The sequence below is a fragment of the Bos indicus x Bos taurus genome, chromosome X (genome assembly GCF_003369695.1).
Source record: "Bos indicus x Bos taurus breed Angus x Brahman F1 hybrid chromosome X, Bos_hybrid_MaternalHap_v2.0, whole genome shotgun sequence".
Classification (NCBI taxonomy): domain Eukaryota; kingdom Metazoa; phylum Chordata; class Mammalia; order Artiodactyla; family Bovidae; genus Bos; species Bos indicus x Bos taurus.
Window position 1 is genome coordinate 50,552,369 of NC_040105.1, and position 7,311 is coordinate 50,559,679.

At 40.3% G+C, this 7,311-nt stretch overlaps 1 protein-coding gene and 1 pseudogene across 5 annotated transcripts in view; one reads left to right on the forward strand and one right to left on the reverse strand.

Annotated features, from left to right (window-relative positions):
* The window catches only part of PFKFB1 (6-phosphofructo-2-kinase/fructose-2,6-biphosphatase 1), a 373,849-nt gene that overhangs the window by 276,953 nt on the left and 89,585 nt on the right, over positions 1-7,311 (forward strand). The gene's annotated exons all lie outside the window — the stretch shown is intronic.
* Positions 5,677-6,509, reverse strand: LOC113887476 (annotated as a pseudogene).

Genomic DNA, 7,311 nt, shown 5'->3' on the forward strand with positions numbered 1-7,311 from the left:
AAAAATGATGGACTCAGCGAAGGCTCAGATAATGGTTACCATCTTTTTTCTTTTAGCAAAGAGGTGTTTTTAATTTAAGATATCTATATTGTTCTGAGGCATAATACTATTGCCCACTTAATAACCTACAGTATAGTATAAACATAAATTTTATGAAAGCACTGGGAAACCAAAAAATTCGTATGACTCAGTTGTGGTATGGACTTTCCTTTGGGGGTTGAGACCCAAACCTGCAGTATTTTCTGAGTCTGCCTGTGCTTTTGGGATTGTGAGTAAATCTGAGAAAAATCATGTAAAGCTGACATGGAATGTGTCCTGTGCTCTTATTCCAGTACAGGGAAACCCTATGGAGATTAGATGCTTTAATCATCTTGTCTTCTGTCTATGGAGTTTTTCAGAAATCAGGGTGGCACTCCCCTGAGGTGGGATGATGCCTTGAAGCCACTGGACTGGCGCTCTCTGCCCTCGGTGGGGGAGCCAGAGCCCACGCCACTAAAAAATAATAATAATTGAAATCAAGTTATCTTGACTGTAGTTTGGCAAACAGTAGGGAAGGAATAGACACTTGTGGGTGGTTAAATGAATGAAAGTGGGAGTGGTTTATGAAAAAGGGCAAGTGAGAGATAGGTATGTTTGGGGCCCTTCAAACATTTTGGAGCTTTGTGTTACATCCACTGAGGGTGTCTACCTCATGGTGACCTTCAGTGGCATACTCTTAACTGGGATATGCTAGTTTTCCTTGCTAACCAGTATTTTTCTGATTTATTTATTGATGAGTTTGGAGATAAGTCTACTCCTGTGAAATGACCACCACAGTTTATGCCATAAACATATCCATTACCTCCAGAATTTCCCTCTCATCCTTTTTAAGGTTATGTTTAATCGGAGTATAGTTGCTTTACAATATTGTGTTGGTTTCTGCCATACATCAACATCAATCGGCCATAGGTATACATATGTCCCCTCCCCCTTGAATATCCCCCCACCTCCCACTCCTTCCCACCTGTCTAGGTTTTCACAGAGCACCAGTTTGAGTTCCCTGCATCACACAGCAAATCCCCATTGGCTGTCGATATTCCATATGGTAATGTGTATGTTTCAGTATTACTCTCGGTTTGTCCTTCCCTCTCGTCCAGCCCTGTCACCAAGTCTGTGCTCTATGTCTGCATCTCCATCCTGCCCTGCAAATACATTCATCAGTGCTATCTCCTAGATTCCATGTATATGTGTCAGGATACGATGTTTATATTTCTCTTTCTGACTTTCTTCACTCTGTATAATAGGCCCTATGTTCACCCACTACATTGGAACTCACTGAAATATGGTCTTTTTATGGCTGAGTAGTACTTCATTGTATACAGAAACCAGAGCTTCTTTATCCGTTCGGTGATGGACATCTAGGTTGGTTCTGTGGCCTATCTATTGTAAACAGTGTGGCAATGAATATTGGAGTACATGTGTCTTATTCAGTTATGGTTTCCTAATGGTTTATGCGCAGTAGTGGGATGGTTGAGTCATGTGGTAGTTAAGTCCGAATTTTTAAGGAAACTTCATACTCTTCTCCATAGAGGCTGTATCAATTTACATTCCCACCAACAATGCAAGAGAGTTCCCTTTTCTCCACACCCTCTCCAGCATTTATTGTTTATAGACTTTTTGATGATGGCCATTTTGACAGATGCTATCTCACCCTTTATGGTTTGTATCTGGGATAAGAACACTTACCATAAGATTTGACCTCTTAGTGTACAGTATAGTATTCTTAACTATAAGCTGTATATTATATAGTAGATCCCTAGAACTTATTCATTTTATAAAATTAAACTTTGTAACTTTTCATTAATACTGAGAATTGGAATACTGCCTGCTGTATCAGTGAATAAACACTGTCAGTTATCGACAGTTGCAGCCACCACGGATGGTGAACCCTGAGGGAACACAGAATGTAAAAATACAGGATACGGGCCCCAGATATGTGAAGTTCATATCAAAGGAATGATTTCAGTGAGCCCCGATTCTTGCATCTTTCCATATATGGAAAAGTGCTGAATTCCTTAACCAGGGTTATCTGGTTTTCCTTCATTTATCTTAATCTTTTGATATTCAGACTACTGCCCTTTGTTGCAAAACTTCTATGTAACCTGGCTCCTCCCCTCCCTTCTTTGGAGGAGTTCTCTCAGGGTTACTCGAGATGCTGCCTCCTGGGTTGAAGTCCTAAACGTTTGTACCAAAGAGAACATACCTGTCAGCTTTTTCTGTGATTTTTTTTTCTTTTAATTTATTTATTTTAATTGGAGGCTAATTACTTTACAATATTGTAGTGGCTTTTGCCATACATTGACATGAGTCAGCCATGGGTGTACATTGTTCCCTTTCCTGACCCCCACTCTCACCTGCCTCCCCATCCCATCTCTCAGGGTCATCCCAGTGCACCAGCCCTGAGCACCCTGTCTCATTCATAGGTTGTGAATGTTTTTTAAGTCTACAATTCCATTGCATTCACCCTCCCATAGACCATGGCAACCACCACTCTACTCTGTTTTTGTGACTTTGACCATTTTAGATTCTTCATATAAATGACATGCAGTATTTGTCCTTCTGTGTCTGGCTTATTTCACTGTAGCAGCAGGTCCTCTAGGTTTATCCATGCTGTAATAACTGGAGAGATTAGCTTCTTTTTAAGGCTGAATGGTGTTCCATTATGTGTATATTTTGCACCTTCTTTATCCATTCATCTGTCACTGGACACCTAGGATGCTTCCCTTTCTTGGCCATTGTGAGTAGTGCTGCAGTGAACATGGGAGTGCAGAGCTCTCTTCGAGGTCCTGATTTCAGTTCCTTTGGATAGTAGTGGAATTGCGGAAAGTATTATGAGTTATTTTTGATTTTTTGAGGAACTGCTACACTGTTTTCCCTGTAAATTGGCTGTACCAATTTATATTCCTACAAGCAGTGTTGAATATGTACAGTTTACTAAGAAGCTTGCAAACTGTCTGCCAAAGTGGCTCTACCATTTGCATCACCACTACCGAGGAATGAGAGTTCTTGTTGATTCACGTCCTTAGCTAGCATTTGGTGTTGCCAGTCCTTTGAATGCTGGCCATTCTGAAAGGCATGTCGTGGTATCTGCTTGTTTTTTTTAATTTGCAGTTCCCTAATGGTATATGATGTGGAGCATCTTTCCATATGCTTGTTTGGCATCTCGGTATCTTCCTGGGCAAGGTATCTATTCCTATCTTTTGTCCATTTTTTATTAGATGTTAGTTTTCTTCTTATTAATATTAAGAGTTCTTTGTATATTTTAGATTAGAGCCTTCATCAGACATGTTTTTTGCAAATATTTTCTCCCAGACTATGGCTCATCTTCTAGTTCTCTTGGTGTATTTTTATAGAGCAGCAGTTTAAAGGCACTGAAATCTAGCTTATCAATTATTTCTTTCATGGATCCCCATCACTTTTTTCTGTGATGATATTTTGTTGATTGGTTTGCTATGTGGCACATAGGATCTTCAACCAGGGTTTGAGCTCACAGCCCTTGCACTGGAGGCACAGTGTTTGTAAAATTTTAGCTTTTTTATTTTGTGTTGGGGTATAGCAAATTAACACTATTGTGACAGTTTTCAGGTAAACAGTGAAGGGACTCAGCCATACATATACACGTATCCACTCTCCCCCAAACTTCCATCAGTACTGCCACATAATATTAAGCAGAGTTCCCTGTGTTATACAGTACATCCTTGTTGCTTATCCATTTTAAATATAGCAGTGTGTACATGTCCATCAGAAATCCCCTAATTATCCCTGTCCCACATCGTTCCCCAGCGGCAACCATAAATTTGTTCTCTGAGACTGTAAGTCTTTCTATTTTGTAGTTAAATTCATTTGTATCATCTCTTTTTAAATTATACATCTAAGATATGTCATATAATATTTCTCCTTCTCTGTCTGAGTCACTTCAGTCAGTATGATGATCTCTAGGTCCATCATGATGCAGATTGGCGGTTGCCACAAGAGGGAGTTGGAGGATGGATGAAATGGGTGTAAATGACCAAATGGCATAAACATTCACAACTTTCACTTACAAAATAAAGAAGCCCTAGTGTTCTTTCCTGTAGAATCCCAGGGACGGGGGAGCCTGGTGGGCTGCCGTCTATGGGGTCACACAGAGTCGGACACGACTGAAGCGATGTAGCAGCAGCAGCAACAGCAGCAGGGATATAATGTACAGCATGGTGACTGTACTTAATCATTGCCATTGTTAAGTTGCCAAGTGGTTTCCTACTCTCTGCAATCCCATGGATTGTAGCTTACCAGCCTCCTCTGTCTGGAATTTTCCATGCAAGAATACTGGATTGGGTTGCCGTGTCCTCCTCCAGGGCATCTTCCTGACCTAGCAATTGAACCCACATCTCCTGCATCTACAGGCAGATTCTTTACCACTGAGCCACCAGGGAAGCACATAGTTAATAATACTGTATTGTATATGTGAAAGTTCCTGAGAGAATATATATGTTTTTAAACCGAGCTATAGTTATTGTGGGATTTCCTGGTGGCTCAGATGGCAAAAAATCTGCCTGCAATGTAGGAGACCTGGGTTTGATCACTTAGTCAGGAAGATCCCCTGGAGAAGGGAATGGTTACCCACTCCAGTGGGTAATTCTTACTTGGAGAATTCCATCGCTAGAGGAGCCTGGCGGGCTACCGTCCTTAGGGTCAAAAAGAGTTGAACAAGACTGAGCAACTAACACTTTCTCTTCATTTTCATAGATGATGTACAATATTTTATGTTTCAGGGACACAACAAAGTGATTCACAATTTGTAAATGTGATGTTCCATTTATACTTGTTATAAAATATTGGCTATTTCCCCTTGTTTTGCAATATATCCTTGTAGCTTATCTATTTTAGACCTATAGTTTGCACCTCTTAATCTTCTATCCCTGCCCTTACCCTCCCCCTTGCTGCTCTCCCCGGTAACCACTGCTAGCTTGTTCTCTGTATCTGTGAGTCTGCTTCATCTCCCTAGTCTGTTTTTTTTTAATTCTCCAAATAAATGGTATTGTACAGCATTTGTCTTCCTCTATCTCACCTATTTCACTTAACATAATGCCTTCCAATCAATCCATGTTCTTGAAAATGGCAAAAGTTCATTCTTTTTTATGACTGAGTAATATTCCATTGTGTGTGTGTGTGGATCTTTTCAAATTAGTGGTTTTGTTTTTTTTTTTTCATTTTTAGCAATAATTTAAAGTAAGTTGAGTGCCGAAGAATTGATGCTTTTGAACTGTGCTGTTGGAGAAGACTCTTGAGAGTCCCTTGTACTACAAGGAGATCCAACCAGTCCATTCTGAAGGAGATCAGCCCTGGGATTTCTTTGGAAGGACTGATGCTAAAGCAGAAACTCCAATACTTTGGCCACCTCATGTAAAGAGTTGATTCATTGGAAAGACTCTGATGCTGGGAGGGATTGGGAGCAGGAGGAGAAGGGGAGGACAGAGGATGAGATGGCTGGATGGCATCACCGACTCGATGGATGTGAGTTTGAGTGAACTCCGGGAGTTGGTGATGGAGAGGGAGGCCTGGCGTGTGCAATTCATGGGGTCACAAAGAGTTGGACACGACTGAGCGACTAAACTGAACTGAAACTTTATTCCAGCTTTAATGCAGATTATTCTGACTTTAAGGTAGCATCACATGGCATACTTCTGAGTACATTCCTGAAAAATTCTTTTGTACTTATTTCTGTTTTATAGATCTATGCAACCTCTGGCACTGTGGAGGCTATCATCTGGGTTCAGATCACATAGCAGTGAACAATGGATATCAGAACTTTAGAAATCATTAAAGCAAGACACCACAGTGATCTTAGAGTAGTGAACTGAGTGTTGCCATTAGTGTTCATGTCTGGATGATAAATTCTGTTGCAAATGCACCCTTAGGTAGTGTGAAGGGGTAGTTTTTAGGGAAATGAATTGTCAGAGAGAATACACTGCCTCAATATGGGCTGCCGTTCTTTTTCATAGTTGTGGTTTGCCAATGAAATGTATCATCCCCAACTGGACCTGTAGAATATTGTGCTGGAGGGTCCCTGCCACCTCACTAAGTTCCTTATTAATCCATTCAGCGCCACAGTCTGTGCTTTTTGTCTGACTCCTCACTGTCTCAGTGTGTGCTCAAAGGTCCAGCCAAAACTCCTGATTATCTGGTGGCTGGGAAGGACTATCTCTTCATCTCACACTGGCTCTGCCAGACAAAGGTGCCTTCTTAATAAACAGGGAGGTTGGACCTGGATGGGGTCACTGGCAGAGAGTAGATGAGGCTGGAGGGGAAGGGGAGATGAGCAGTGGAAACCCTTAGACTCAGACAAGCATCGAGTACCTGATGGAGACCATGCAAATTAGTGGTTCTTTTTTTTTTTTTTTCCTTCAGATATACACCCGGGAGTGGGTTTTCTGGTCATGTGTTAGTTCTGGTTTTAGATTTTGAGGACCCTCCTTACTGTTATCCATGGTGGCTGCACCAATTGACATTCCCACCAACAGTGTACAGATCGTGTCCACATGCTCATCAACATTTACTTCTGTTCTTTTTGGATGATAGCCCTTCTGATAGGTATAAGATAATACCTCATTGTGGTTTAAATTTGCATTCATATGATGATTAACGATGTTGAACATCTTTTCATGTGCCTCTTAGCCAGCTGTATGTCTTCTTTAGAAAATGTGTATTAAGGTCTCTGCCCATCTTTTTCTTGATTTTTAAAAAACTGTTATATCAACTATTTATATATTTCGGATATTAACCCCTTATTGGTTATATCATTGGCAAGTATTTTCTCCCATATGGGAGGTTGGCTTTTCATATTGTTGATGGTTTCCTTTGCTGTGCAAAAGCTTTTACTTTAATTTGCTTTATTTCCCTAGCTTAGGAGACAGATCCAAAAACTATTGCTATGATTTATGTCAAAGAGTGTTCTGCTCATATTATCTTCTAAGAGTTTTATGGTTTCCACTCTTATAGCTAGGTCTTTAATCCCTTTTCAGTTTACTTTTGTATATAGTGTTAGAGAATATACTGATCTCATTCTTTGAGAGCTACATGTCAAAGAATGAGATTAGAGCATAAATACAATTTGGTAATGTCAGAAAATTAAATGTGCTTTTACATTTGAGCCAGTAATTCAGTGTTTTCAGAAATAACTCTGAAGAGACATCCACAACCATATGAAAAATACGTAATGCCTATGCACATGTTTAATTGAGGGAACATGATATATCACAGAGTGGAGTACTACGAAGCTATAAAAAGGAA